At 42.3% G+C, this 15,634-nt stretch overlaps 1 protein-coding gene across 1 annotated transcript in view; it reads right to left on the bottom strand.

Moving 5' to 3' along the window:
- The window catches only part of SLC1A4 (solute carrier family 1 member 4), a 94,421-nt gene extending 80,222 nt beyond the window's left edge, over nt 1-14,199 (bottom strand). The window contains exon 1 of the mRNA XM_061210474.1: nt 14,154-14,199. The gene's annotated coding sequence lies outside the window, so the exon portion shown is untranslated. The remainder of the gene's footprint in view (nt 1-14,153) is intronic.
- Between the last annotated feature and the right edge of the window lie 1,435 nt (nt 14,200-15,634).

The following is a 15,634-nucleotide window of genomic DNA, read 5'->3' as shown; positions in this document are numbered from 1 at the left end:
ACAGCGCTAAGTGCGGGCCATGCTGGGATGAGTCTGGCCCGGCAACTGTGCAGGAGGAGGGTGAATTGTGCCACTGCCTGGAGAGCGGCTTGAACGCATGCATTATGTGTGGCCAGAAGAGTTCGTGTTCTTTTCATCTGGAAATTCCTCTTCTAGAAAGGGAGGAATAACCAGCAATGCATTTAAACTTAGCACACTGGATTTGAACACAGGGGCTGGAGCCAGACTACCTAGTTCAAATCCTGGCTCTGCTCTCTCTAGGCCTCAATTTCCCCATCTGTTTACACAGGGATTGTAAAATGTTTTAGGGCTGTTATCTAGATTAAATATTTGTTAATACTTGCAGAGTACTTACAACAGTGCCTGGCACGTAGTGAGCACTGGGTAAGTAGTAGCTATACATGCAGTGTTATCTATGATAGCAACATACACACACAAAGGAAATAAATTAAATATCCCATATTAGGAAAACAAATAAACCATGGTGCACTTATACGCTCGCATTTTATGAAGGCATTGAAATATCAATAGTATTTTAAAAGAGTATTTCAAGACATGGTGATGATGAAAATGAGTAAGCCTCCCCACCATAATGAAAAGAACTTGATGTCGGATATTAGAAAAGTTAAAAATTTTGAATGGACATCATGATCTCCACCCCATCCATTTTTTAATAGACTTTATGTTTAGAGCACTTTTAGGTTTACAGCAAAATTGAGCAGAAAGTACAGAGATTTCCCAAATACTCCCCATCCCCATTCATGCATGGCCTCCTCCACCATCAACATCCCCCACCAGAGCAGTACATTTGTTACAAACGATGAACCTACACTGACACATCATTATTGCCCAAAGTCCATAGTTGACATTAGGGTTCACTCTTGCTGTTGTACAAGCTATGGTTCTTTACAAATGTAGGATGACATGTATCCACCATTATAGTATCACACAGAGTAGTTTTGTCACCCTAAAAACCCTCTGTGCTCCACCTAATCATCCCTCTCTTCCCCCTAGGATCAGGCAACCATTGATCCTATTACTGTCTCCTTACTTCTTCAAGAATGTCATATAGTTGGAATCTTACATTAAGTAGCGTTTTCCAACTGGCTTCTTTTACTTAATAATATGCATTTAAGATTCCTCCATGTCTCCTCGTGGCTTGATAGCTCAATTTTTTTTAAAGCCAAATAATATTCCACTGACTGGATGCACCACAATTTTTTTATCCATTCACCTACTGAAGGACGTCTTGGTTGCTTCCAAGTCTGGGTAATTATGAATAAAGCTGCCATAAATATCTGTGTGCATTTTTTGTGTAAACCTATGTTGTCAACTTATTTGGGTAAATACCAAGGAACACAATCACTGGATCCAATGGTGAGAGTATGTTTAGTTTTGTAAGAAACCTCCAGACTGTCTTCCAAAGCGGCTGAACCACTTTGCATTCCCATCAGCAATGAATGGGGGCTCCTGTTGCTCTACATCCTCGCCAATATTTGGTGTTGTCAGTGCTTTGGACTCTAATAGGTGTGTAGTAGTGTCTTGTTGTTTTAATTTGCAATTCTCCCATGATCATGACCCCTTTTAAAAATTAAATTTATAAGGTATCTCTTAACTCTTTCAGATGTTTGCTTTACCTTGTTTACTGCGATTCTCCTTGTTTTATGTAGAATCTCTCTTCAAGAGTATATTTTACCATGTTTACTATTATTCCACCTGCTTTCAAAATATCTACTTGTCTTTCAAATGTCAAATAAAAGTTTGTTTACTTCTAAGTACAAGACTTCCCTCCTCTGCGAATCCCAACACCATTTCTGGAGGGGTGTCTGTTGAGGGTCTTGGGGGAGGGGACCCTTTATGTAAACGAGGACTCATAAAATGCTGGGTTAAAAACTGAGAAAAAGTAGTTAGCACTTTTAGGTTGCTGGCTCTTCCCTTCACTTCTGCCTGCAGAATTTAGTAAACTGCAAAAGTCACATTTCAAAATATTCTGAGATTATGGTCTTATTTCCATACAAATTAGAAAACGACAAGTGAAAACAGCACAGAGAGGTAAGTGACTTGTTGGAAGGCCACACACCTGGTTGGCGATGAGCTCCCAGCTGGGCCACCTGCCTTGCCTCAATATATTTTGTTCTGAGCCCTGATACCTGGGGTTCAGAGATAAACACAAGACAGATCCCAGTGGCCCAGGGATCCAGGTTTCTTTCCAGAACCTCCTGCCCTACCAGGCCCTCAATGAGCTGTCAGAACTATCAAACAGTTCAGCTACAACAAGAGTTAAATGGTGTGCTAGGCTGGAAGAATTGACCCGGTTTAAATATTGGCAGGAAGGGCGACAGGGGCTCAGCTAAGGTTGTCTTCCCTTTGTTGACCGCTGACCTAGCAAACGAACAGTGCTGGGCTGTAAAAGTCCTGAGAGCAGCGGGTAGGGTTTTGCACACCACTTGCCCAGAGCAGGGATGATCAATATTTGTTAGCTGTTTGAAGGAAGGTAAAATTAGGCACAGGTGTCTTGGCCATGTCTCTTAGCCATTATCTGTGTAGCTGTTAAATAACCCAGTAAAAGGGGCTGAGCCCTGAGACCTGGGGGCTTTGAGACAAAGGCAAGGCTGACCCTACTGGCCCAGGGGTCTTGGTTTCTTTCCAGAAGGTCATGTTTCCCTGGTGGCGCAGGGCTTGAGAATCCGCCTGCCAATGCAGGGGACATGGGTTTGATCCCTGGTCGGGGAAGATCCCACATGCCGCGCAGCAACTAAGCCTGTGCGCCACAACTACTGAGCCTGTGCTCTAGAGCCTGTGAGCCACAACTACTGAGCCTGCATGCCGCAACTACTGAAGCCCGCATGCTTAGAGCCCGTGCTCCGCAACAAGAGAAGCCACCGCAATGAGAAGCCTGCGCATTGCAACAAAGAGTAGCCCTCGCTCACTGCAACTAGAGAAAGCCCGCATGCAGCAACAAAGACCTAACTCAGCCAAAAATAAATAAATAAAATGAATAAATTTATTAAACAACAACAACAAAAAAAACTACTTACCTCTCCGGCAGTAGTTCAGCGAAGCTGTTGGCTTCTGTAACTGGGCATTACAGGGAGATCACAGAGGCTGTGACCACTTGAAAGGCTTGGACAACAAAATTAAAACGGGCCCTGTTAGCCAAGATTTCCCAGCAAGGTTCAGCTGTTTACTGGTGCTGAACTGGAAAGAGTTGAGAGGGACCCAGCTGCCCTGCGGGGAGGTGGAGGCTGTTGGCAAAACCCATTTAGTAACCACTCAGGGAAGCCCCACAAGAGAGGGATTTAATTTTCCTTAGGTCTGAGGTCAATGGCTGCCACAGGAAGTAAGGGACAGGATTTAAATAGTAAAATTACTGACTGTACTAAGTGGCTGCAGATTACCAGGCATTTGCATCTACAGTAATAACCTCCACAACAAGCCTGTGAATCCAATAGGCGAAGGTCGTGACTTGCCCAAGGTCACCCAGATGGTCAAGTTGAGAGCTGTGACTCCAGCCCATGTGCTCCACTACACAGCCCAGCTCTTTTCACGATGCCAACTTCCAATGATGAGAACATGATTTAGACTCTGTATCAAGACAAAGGGAGCTTTAAAAGATAAATGCATAAGAAGACAAAGGGAACACATCTTAGCTTCTCAAAGAACAGATTTGAAATATTCTGCTGTGTTCATAACAATTTTCTTCCTCACCTTGGAAGACTGGCATTGGTTCTATCCCCCCTGACAAGAGTCAGCCCCTGCCATGGCTCATCAGGCTCCCCCAAAGATACTCCCACACCCCCAGTTCTGGGGGGAGGTTTGTGCCTCCCTCCCTACAGCAGATCGACTAGGGAGAATCTAATGAAGTGGGGAGATGGGTTGTTAATTCTACCTTTTCCTAAGTGTTTCCTGATTTGGCTTAGACACAGACTAACTTCTTCCAAGACCAGTGCCACTGGTATAGCATAATCGTTTATGTATCCTTGAAAATGGTGCAGTGGTTTTAAAATTATGTCCAGTTGTGCTTTGGAGTTAAGCTTTATTTCTCCAAGACCCTCACAACATTGCACAAAAAAGCAGTTGCTGAACCATATGTATGGTATAATACCATTTCTATAAAAAAAAAATCTCTATATAATTTCATGTATTTTCATAGGAAACAATCTGAGAGGATGCTTAGTAAACAGCAACCACAGTTAGCTTCAGGGAGCAGGTTCACAGCTCTGTTGTGTTTGTGTAAAGGGCCCTTACACTTCTTCCTCCCCATACTTCTATATCGTTTGACATTTTTATAACAATATGAATTATTATTTTAAAATTTATATACAGTAAAATTCACTCTTTTTGGTGTACAGTTCTATGAGTTTTGACAAATGTATAGATTTGTGTAACCACCATCACAATCAGAACCATATGATCCAGCATTTTCACTTCTGGGTATTTACCTGAAGAAAACAAAAACACTAATTTGAAAAGTTATATGCATCCCTATGTTCACTGCAGCATTATTTACAATAGCCAAGATATAGAAGCAACCTAAGTGTGAATGGATAAAGATGTGGGATATATGTGTGTGTGTGTGTGTGTGCATGTATGCAATGGAATATTACTCAACCATTAAAAAAAAGAAATCTTACTACTTGCAACAACATAGATGGATCCAGAGGGTTTTATGCTAAGTGAAATAAATCAGAGAAAGACATATACTGTATGATCTCTCTTATATGTGGAATCTAAAAAACAAAACAAAATGAAAACAGATTCATAGACTCAGAGAACAAATAGGTGATTTCCAGAGGGGACAGGGGCAAGGAGAAATAGGTGAAGGGGATTAAGAGATACAAACCTCCAGTTATAAAATAAGTAAGCCACAGGGATGTAATATATAGCATAAGGAATATGGTAAGAAATATTGTAATAACTTTGTATAGGGACAGATGGTTATTAGACTTATCATAGTGACCATTTCATAATGTATGCAAATTTCAGATTACTATGTAGTACATATGAAACTAACATAATATCGTATATCAACTATATTTTTTTAAAATAAATAAAATTTTAGGGCTTCCCTGGTGGTTCAGTGGTTAAGAATCCGCCTGCCAATGCAGGGCACACGAGTTCGAGCCCTGGTCCGGGAAGATCCCACATGCTGCAGAGCAACTAAGCCCATGCGCCACAACTACTGAGCCTGCGCTCTAGAGCCCGCGTGCCACAACTACTGAAGCCCACGCGCCTAGAGCCCGTGCTCTGCAACAAGAGAAGCCACTGCAATGAGAAGCCCGCGCACCGCAACAAAGAGTAGCCCCTGCTCGTCACAACTAGAGAAAGCCCGCATACAGCAACGAAGATCCAACACAGCCAAGAATAAATAAATAAATAAATAAAATTGATTTTTAAAATAATAAATAAAATAAATAAAATTTTAAAACTAAACAATAAAAAATATAGTCCTATCACCTAAAAAAATAAATCCCTTTATAGTCAACCCTCTCTCTATCCCAACCATTGGAACCAGTGAGCTGTTATTCATCACTCTAGTTTTGCCTTTTCCAGAACGTCCTATCAATGGGATCTTACAGTATGCAGCCTTTTGAGTTTGGCTTCTTTCATTCAACATAATTATTTTGAGGTTCATTCATGCCATTGTGTGTATCACTAGTTCATTCCTCTGATTGCTGAGTAGGAGCCCACTGGATGATGTATGAAGTTTGTTTCCCATTCACCTCTTGAAATATATTAGGGTGGTTCACTGTTTTTGACAATTATGAATAAAGCAGCTATAAACACTCATGTACAGGTTTTTATATCAACATAATTTATTTTGGGTAAATACCTAGGAGTAGGATTGCTGGGTCATATATTAAGTATATGTTTAATTTGATAAGAAATCATCAAAACCACTTTCCAAAATGGCTGTACCATTTTACATTATGAAATAAAGAAATGTATGAGAGTTCCAGTAGCTCTGCCTCCTCTCCAGAACTTGTACTTGATACGATAAGTGTTTTGGATTGTAACCATTCTGGTAGGTGATAACCTCACTGTGGTTTTAATTTGCATTTCCCTACTGAGTAATGGTATTGAGGATTGTTTCATGTGCTTAATTTTTTTGCTATCTTTCTTGGTAAAGTGTCTATTCAATTTTTGCACATTTTTTTGGATTGTTTTGTTATAGTTGAGTTGCATTACTATTTTTAAGAGCTTTATTGATACTAATTGACATACAATATACTGCATGTATTTAAAATGTATAGTTTGATAAATTTGTCATAAGCATATACCCATGAAACCACTGCCACAACCAAGATAATGGACATATCCATCGCCCCCAAAAGTTTCCTCATGCCACTTGATAATCCTTTTTCCATTCCTCTTCCTGCCAACAACCACTCCCCAGGCAACCAGTGATCTGTTTTACGAGTTAGTTTGCATTTTACAGAATTTTATATAAATGGAATCATACAGTATGCACTTTTTAAAATCTGGCTTCTTTTACTTAGCATAATTGTTCTGCGATTCATCCACGTATGTATCAATAGTTCATTCCTGTTTTATTGCTGGGAGTATTTCATTGAATTGGATACACCTCAATTTGCTTATACATTCACCTGCTGATGGACATTTTCAACGGTTACCAAAAAAGCTGCTATGAACATTCATGTACAAGTCTTTGGGCATATGTTTTCATTTATCTTGGGTAAATATAATACAATAAATACCTAGGAGTAGAATGACTAGGTCATACAGTAGGTGTATGTTTAACATTTTAAGAAACTACTAAACTGTTTTCAAAATACTTGCATCATTTCACATTACTCTCTTAATAAAAGTTTTTTAAAAATGGTTTTACTGGTATTCACTGATCACTGTGTATAAACTTTCCTCAGTCACAGAATTTAGGGTGAGAGTTGAGAGAGAGCTAAGTTCTTTCTCACAATAAAAGGAAAGAATTGGATGGGTGGTGTAGGGTAGGGCCTCCAGATGGAGCCAGGAATTTGTGCCCTTATGGCAGAAACACAGAAGATTAAAAGACCCAGTGACTGTGTAGCCATTAATGGACTTGGGAAGAACACAAATGTCTCCTGTGGGATTTTATGGCTCTGTGAGTTGTGAGCTATGCTATATAAAGACCTCTTCTATCATCTGCCATGAAATCTCCAGTGAACTCTGTACTGCTCACCACTGCTTTTGAGTAAGTGAATTCTGTGGGCCAGTGTCTTCCAAGCTGCAGATAAACACCTATTCCATAACTATTATTTTTCTCTAAAAGATTCACTTTCACCAATTCATTTCATCTTTGTCTCAATCTTAAACTGATAAAGTTTTTTCAACTACTTAAATTAAAAACATTAGTCCCTGAACTCCTGACTCACCTCATGGGCCACCAGGGGGACTCACTGCACACTATGCGAAAGGCTGTCTTGGGGTGCAGGGGAGGTTAAAAAACCCTTCCCTCTACCCTCTTCGGTTCAATACCTGGGTCATTTGAATCAAACTGATAAAAGAGAGATTAATAGGAGAAAAGATTATTTTGCATACATATGAGGGCCTTACAGAAAAAAAGTGAAAACCCCGAAGAAGTGGTTAGACCTGAGGACTTACATACCATTTTAACAAAGAGGAATAAATTGTGGAGAAGTAAGTAGACAAAGGAAGGAATAGGGGTTGGACTTCTAGGGGCATAAATTGTGGGAAGGTAAATATATGGGGGAAGCTAATGGATTATAATGGATAATAGGGTTATTTAGTAAGGTTTGTTATGTTCAAGTTGGTGCTTTCTCTGCCGAAAAATCTTCTCTCTGGTGATTAAGAGTCCTCCTCCTTTTTCTGGTATTTCTGGAAGATTTATGTTACCTTAACAAAGGGAAAGTTATGCCCTGCTTTTAGACAGACAGCTAATTGTCTTCAGTTAAAAACAATCTTTGCCAAAGTGGCATATTTTGGGGTGGCATATTCTGATCCCCTTCAAGGGAAACTTGAACAAGGAAGGCTCAGAGCCCAGTGGCTGCATGAGGGGTGTCAGCAGCAAGAGATAAGAAGACAACTACTTACATACACTTCTACTTATGTGTGTTCTATTATGAGTATGTTACCGAATGCAAGTTCGTGTGCCCGACGCAGAGTGAGGCCAAACAAACCAAAACGTCTGTGTTTGGAGCACAGTAAGGTTTATCTGAAATTTATCAGAAACCTGTACTTGTCAGAAAATCCCTCCCATGACTATTCTTGACAGTGAAGCACTTTTGCAAAAGCATCAGAGTACAACGATAACTGTCTATAAACGACAGAAAGACTTTAAAAGAAATGGTTAAACACCTGCTTACAATGTAATCGATAAAGAAACGAACTATGACTGTTAGCATTTTATCAGGACATACCAGGTTTTTAGAAATTCCATATCATTTTTAGAACAATCTGTATTAATATCATTTATCCATAGAGCATAACCTGAGAAGGCTTATCATTCATTTGGCAATGCTTTCCATGTAATTTAACATACCAAATAATCCTAGTCAATTTAATCTCTCTCTCTGAGATGCCTTAAGGTTCCTCTGAAGCATCTCAAAGTTAGCTTCAGGTCAAAAGAAATTCAGTTAGAATTTGATATTTGGGAAGTTTGTCAAACATATCAAAGAGGTTTCAAAACACTTGGTCAAATAAGATCACAGGTCACTGTGAAACAATGCTTAAATTCACTTAACCAAAGTGGCAAAAGATTTCAAAAGCAAACACAGATCACTTAAAGGCAAAGAACCTCACACAATCTGTTACTGAAAGCAGCATTCCAAGAAAACTTTGCTCTCTTAACAAAGTTCTCTCTCTAGTCTTGCACCAGCCTACTTTCAATAACAAAATTCATTTACCTAATTAAATTTAATCCAATCTTGGCTAATCCTGACCATGTACAAAACTCTTTTCTTAGGGTTCCTTTTCCACAAACTTCCCATCACTTTCTGTATCCACATTATATGTCCCCACCCCCGCTTTTTTTTTTTTTTTTACCATCTAGAAACAACCAGGTCTAGGACAAAATTACTTTCTTTTCCCTTAACAAAATGCAGTTCCATTCCTCACACTCTGTTTTACTGAAAACATCAGTAAATCGCATCTTACTTTCCTAACATATTGAAATGTTTCTCTTGTTTTAGTAGCTTTAATCACATATAATTTTAACCCTTAAAAACCTTAATCTCCAGCAAAAAACCAAGGAGCAAGTAATTGTGAGCTATTTGTCAAACCAGCATTTCCTGATTAGAAAACTTATGCTTTAGTCTTCCTCTCCTAAGAAGGCAAAGGTAGGTAAACTTACCGCCCAGCAATTAATGTTCCAGTATTTTATCCTATCTGAAATGACCCAGATAGTCGATGAATTCTCACCATTCAACTTAATTTAGTTTCAAGTTATCAAGTTATTTTCCTTGCTGACAAATTCACAACAGCTATAATAAGGTCTTATTTGACCTCTAGTAAACCTAGGTACAACAGAAGTACTATACTTAACATTATGACGCTAAAGACATGTCAATATTAGTCAAACCAACAAGCTTAAGCTAGCTTCAGTACCAGATATTGATTCAGCACTGAATATCTCCCAGACCACTTGAACCTAAAATTCATTCTGACAAGTTTCTTTTTTATTTCTGAGAATTTATATAAGCACTTAATTTCTTTTAAGCCAATTAAACAGAACTCATCCACGAACCAATCTTGGCAATGCCATTTTGGAGCCAGAGACACCTCATATTTATAAGGTACATACATATATCTATTTAGACACAGAGATCTTACAATTTTTCTCTGATCACTCATACTTAATTATTCATGGACAAACAGCAAACTAATGCAATGCAGAATTGCAGGTCTCTCAGGGTCACAATTCCCTGGCCCCAGAAAGGGAAATTCCCAACCAGTCCTCTGCCATAGAAAAAGCCAATGCAATAGGGAAGGATACCCTGGTGTTGCCAGAGACCAGAGATGTCTCAACCAGCCAACACAAGCACTGATATACACACATAGACAAACAACAAATATGGTCCCACAAACGAAAGATAACACAAGGTGTAGCCCCAAGATTCCACTTTGACTCCAAGACGGAGGCTTCCAGAGTGTCCTGGCTCCTGAAAGAGAATGGGCCCAGAGTGACTTGCAATGAGCCCTGGATGGCTCACTCCCTGAAAGTGAAGTGAGCCCTAGATGGAGCAAGTAGAATTTTCCCATCCTGCGCAAGCCAGAGTGGCTCACCCCAAAATGATACACACAAAAACACAAACAACAAATAAGGTATGGTCACACAGAAAATCAGAGGAGGTGTAGTCTAAAAATTCCACTTCCACTCCCAGATGGAGGCCTCCAGATTGGCCCAGCTCTTGAAAGAGAATGAACCCAGAGTGGCTAGCCCAGAGTGGCTCACTTCCCACAAGAGTGAGCCCAGAAGGAGTGGAGAGAATTCCCAGCCTGCATGCAAACTGGAGCTACTCACCCCCAAGCGACACCGAAAGTGAACTGTAGCTTAAGACGTTCCTTGGCTCCAAACAGACTTGGGCTGAGGCGGCCAGCGCCTGCCACGGAGAGTCCCTCTGAGTTCCCCAGAGCAAAATGAGCTCCGGCAGCTGCTGGGGATTCGGGGAAAGGGCTGCTCCTGGCCAGGGTCGACTTGCCACAGGCATGAACTCCTGGGCTGGCTCACCAAAACTGTTACCGAATGCAGGTTTGTGTGCCCACCACACAGTGAGGCCAAACAAACTGAAACGCTGGAATTTGGAGCAGAGAAAGGTTTATTGCAGGGCCAAGGAAGGAGAACGGGTGGCTCATGCTAAAAACCTTGAACTCCCTGATAGTTTTTGGGGAGAAGTTTTTATAGACAAAATTTGGGATGATGGTTGGCAGGGTGTGTGACTTTCTTCTGATTGGTTGGTGGTGAGGTAACAGGGTAATGCTCAGCCTGAAGTTGCCATCCTCCACCTCGGTGGGGGCCTTAGTTCCTACAGAAGAGCTCAAAGGTATTGTTATGTGTATCCCTTCAGGAGGAACCAGGATCCTGCCCCAGGGTTGCACTATTGTTTCTTGATTGCTCCTTCTTTGTTTCTGCATCCCTCCCCTTCCCTGATTAGCAACTGTTTGAATCTGCCCTTTGGAACTCAGGGAAGGTCCAGGAGGCTGAATGAAGCCTATTTCCTACAAACAAGAAATGGGGGACATGGAAAGGCTTTTGTGTCCAGGAGCCCCACAGGGTCCTGCTCAGTTTCCAGGATGTGGCCTCCTAGTGGGCACAAGCCCATGACGTTGGACCTTCGGCTTTCCAGCCCATCAAACCTTGGTGCTGAGCTTGGTACATCACAAGTGCTCTATATACCCTTTTCCAATAAATAGCAGAGCTCACAACTCGTAACCAGGCAGTAAGTGGTCAGTGCCACCTCTGCAGAAGCCCTGGTGCCGGAGGAACTCAGAGGAGGGACCCAGGCTTTTTTCCTATGACGCCTTCTCTAGTGACATGCACTCCGGTCAGCCCATATCAACCACTGGAGGGGCCCACACGATTTGTCTGCATTTCCTCTGAGATATCCAACACTCCCACCAAATCCAGGCCCCTGCCATTTCCACCTATTTCTGGAGGGGAGTGACCCTGCCTTGAACTGGCGGCACCAGGCAAGGAGCGTGGTCTCTGCAGGTTTTGTGCTCAAAGTGGGGCTAAGTTTGCTTTGAGCGTCTTAATCACCCTTCTTGGGCCAGCAAGGATTATGAGTTATGGCAACGGAGGGAGGGGGCCTATCACCTGCGAAGAAACTCTGGCTCCCAGCTAGCCTTCCAGACCACGTTGCGACTAGCAAGTACCTGCCACGGCCTGAGGGTACTTTGAAAGGTTACTGAGACAGCTGAGGCCTCATCGTGGGAAGGGGTGAGGGCAATGAAGAAGGCAATGGGAGGCGGGCGGTGGCGATTTGGACTAATTTCCTTCGGAGTCACGTCCTTCTCTAGAACTGGGCTTATATAATTTGTTGTTTGAGAGCTTTTCAAGAGTTTAGAGTCGTGGTTCTTAAAGGGCAGTCTCTGGGTCAGCAGTCTCCGTGTCACCTGGGAACTTGTTTGAAATGCAAATTATCAGGCCACCCCAGACCTCTGGAGGTGGAAGCCAGCCCTCTGCTGTTTAAAAAGCCCTCTGGGTTATTGTGATGTAGGCTGAAGTTTGAGAAACTGTAGAAAGTGACTCCTTAAAAACATTCCCCACCAGCCCACTCCTGATCACCTCGTCTCTCTCTCACACACATGCACACACGCACGCACGGACGCACTTGACTGGGAAAGAGCCAGAGCGTGCATCTGTGAGATGAGGAGCCCGGGTCGCTCCGAAGCTGACTTAAAGAATCGCAAGGCGTCCCTCCCCCTAGCTCGCCAACAGAAGCCCTTTGCTTCCGCCACGACTTTCACACACTCCGTATTCAACTCTTTGTGCCGACCTTGCTTTTGCATTCCAGCTGGGCACAAAGCTGAGGCCTGTTTTCCCATTGTCTGTCGGATGAATGCTTGGATTGGTGTCCGGCTGCCCGGTCGTGCTTGGTAATCCGAAACAGAGACCTGGAAGTCTCAGGGCCAATTCAGGCTTCCTGCCGGGGAGCCAGCTGGAAGCCTGTTGGAGAAGAAAGGACGTTGGTGGCACAGCGCCACCCTGTGGCGGGGAGGGAAAGAGCCACTCTGCCCGGCGGTCTGCATTGGGCTTGGAGTCTGCAGAGACCTTAAACCTCATCAAATCCAAACATAACAAAACGCCCATTTAAAGAGCATTTACTGTGTGTTAAGCACGGTTATCATTGCCTCAGAGTTTCCTACGCGGTAGATAAGGTCACACAGCTGCTAAAAGTGAGCCAGGCTATGAGTCCCCAAAAGTCTACAGAGAGGTGACACAACTAAGTACCAATCTGTCCTTTCATGCTCTTCCAAGTTCCAGTGGGGAATACTCTTTATAGCCCTGCTTCTCAAACCCACAAGTGCAGGCAGCACCTGGGGATCTTGTTACAATGCAGATCCTGATTCAGCAGATCTGGGTAGGCACCCAAGATCCTGCATTTCTAAGGGCTCCCAAGTGATGCTGATGCTGGATCATGGACCACACTAAGAGGCAAGACCCAGAGCAGTGCTGTCCAGTAGAACACGGAAGGGTCTAACCCCGTGGTGTCCAACACATTGGCCACTAGCCACCTGTGGCCATCAAGCACTTGAAATATGGCTACTGCAACTGAGAAACTAAAATTTTCATTAATTTCAACTACTTTAAATGTAAATAGCCCCTCTGTGGCTAGTGTATCCCATACTGGACAGAGCAGGGTCCCTCATGAGGGGGGGCTTAGGCTAGCTTGTTATTGAAGAGCCAAAATTCCATGGCAGGTTAAAGCGGGATTATTGATTAACAGAGTTTTAGAGCCATGGGAGATTAATAGACTCCAACCTTGAAGATGTGGTATATATATATAATGGAATATTATTTGATCAAAAAAAAATGAAATAATGCCATGTGCAGCAACATGGATGGACCTAGAGATTATCATACTAAGTAAAGCAAGCCAGACAAAGACAAATACCACATGCTATCGCTTATATGTGGAACCTAAAAAAATGGCACAAATGAACTTATTTACAAAACAGAAATAGATTCACAGACAGAGAAAACAAACTTATGGTTACCAAAGGAGAAAGGGGGGAGGGATAAATTAGGACTTTGGTATTAAAATATACATACCACTATATATAAAATAGATAACCAACAAGGACTTACTGTATAGTACAGGGAACTATACTCAATATCTTGTAATAACCTATAAGGGGAAAGATTCTGACAAAGAATATATATACTCTTCTTCAACATGGCTGTTGCCAGGAGGCCACAGGTGGGCCTCTCGATAGGGCTGCTCATGACAACATTGCCCCCAAGAGCAAATGATGAGAGAGCCAGAGAGACGGCCTAGGATGGAAGCTGCAGCCTTTCGTAACCTCAACATGATGTGCTGTACCATCAATTCTGCTGCATTCTGTTGACCACAGAGTAACCCTGTTGCATTGTGGGAAAGGACTGCACAGGTGTGAGTACCAGGAGGTGGGGGCCACTGGGGGTCATTTTGGAGGCTGCTCATCACAAATATGAAAAAGAAAATAAAACTCACCTGAACCCTCACTCTCCATAAATGACCGCTGTAGCACCGAGAGGTAATTCCTGTATGTCACACGTATATTTGTATGTGTGTATATGGCAGATTTTTTTTCTGACTCTTAACTCATATATTAGTCTCTGTATTTTTCCTCCATTTCCCTTTCAGCTGGAAATCCAGGCTTTGTTTAACCTCCTTCCTGCATGGAAGATATGCACTCAATTTTTATTATTCTACTGGATACCCTAAATTTCGAACATGCTTATTTGATGCAACAAAATATAAAGTGAATCAATGTCTTTATTCTCCTCCTAAACAATTCAATGATATTAAAACATTAAATCAGATCATTACGCTCCCATTTCATAATTACTGTTGTCTAGTGTTTTAGTCCTATCTCATTTTTACATATCCTAAATTAGTTTTATAAATTATTGTTTTTAGATTTACCCCGTGGTTTACCTGTTTCTCTACTCACCAGTGCTTCTTTCATCCCAAAGCATGATGAAGTCTTGGCACCTGAAGGTTTCTTTCTTTCTTCCTTTCTTTTTTTTTTCTTGAAAGCTCAGCATTTCTAGGAGTTTGTAATAGGAGAACTTTCAAATCATCTAATTCCCATGTTGCTGGTAATCCCTTTATTCAAGTATTGTAGCAGGGCTAATATACTTCTTCCTTTTGAAAAACTGAAACCCATTGAAGAGATTATGCGTCTGAAGGGGGCAGGCTGGAGAGAAGTCTTGAGGCAGCAGGGAGTGAGGGATGAAGGGAGAAAGGAAAGGCAGGTATTTGAGGAGGGAGGTGGCAAGACCTCAGAGGTGATACTTCAGAGGGTGGGTCTGAGGAAGCCAGTCTCCAGGCTTTCCAAGATTCCTGCACCCAGGCCAGGCACTAAAGCCCACAGGGACCGAGTGGACAGGGGAGGGAGAAGGCTGCAGTGGGATCTGTGCTTATATATGGTCAAAAATCACAGGAGCATACTGGTGTTTTGCTGCTGTGGACCAGGGACCCCAGCACAACTGTGGTGATGGGGAGACCTGAGAATCACTGAAGGCAAATTCCCACCAGGACAAGTGAGGGTTAGGAGGCAGAATTAAATTGAGTAAAAGGAAATAAAGGACTTAAATATTTCTTGCTCATATAGTTTGCAGGCTGAGATTCATACGTGCTACACACACACACACACACACACACACACACACACACACACATTTAAACTGTAGTCTAGTTGTACTTTTGTATCCTGCTTTTTCACCTAGCTTATATTATGGACATGATGCAATGTGATTATCTACACTCCCCAACCATGTCCACAAAGTTTCCATGGAGAGAGCCATACATCAGGGCATGTCCTGCTTCACTGGCTGTGAGGGCAAAGTGCAAGGTCACATTCCTTTCACTCTTCAAAGACCCCACGCACCAGAGAATCTATCAGGAGAAGCCCTCTCTTCGCTCCCCGGGAGCCCTTGGCCCTATTATAACCTACTATAACCCCAATC

This window comes from Eubalaena glacialis, chromosome 14 (assembly GCF_028564815.1).
Source record: "Eubalaena glacialis isolate mEubGla1 chromosome 14, mEubGla1.1.hap2.+ XY, whole genome shotgun sequence".
NCBI classification, from domain to species: Eukaryota; Metazoa; Chordata; class Mammalia; order Artiodactyla; family Balaenidae; genus Eubalaena; species Eubalaena glacialis.
The sequence above is the reverse complement of the archived record's forward strand: the minus strand, read 5'-3'. Positions and strand labels throughout refer to the sequence as shown.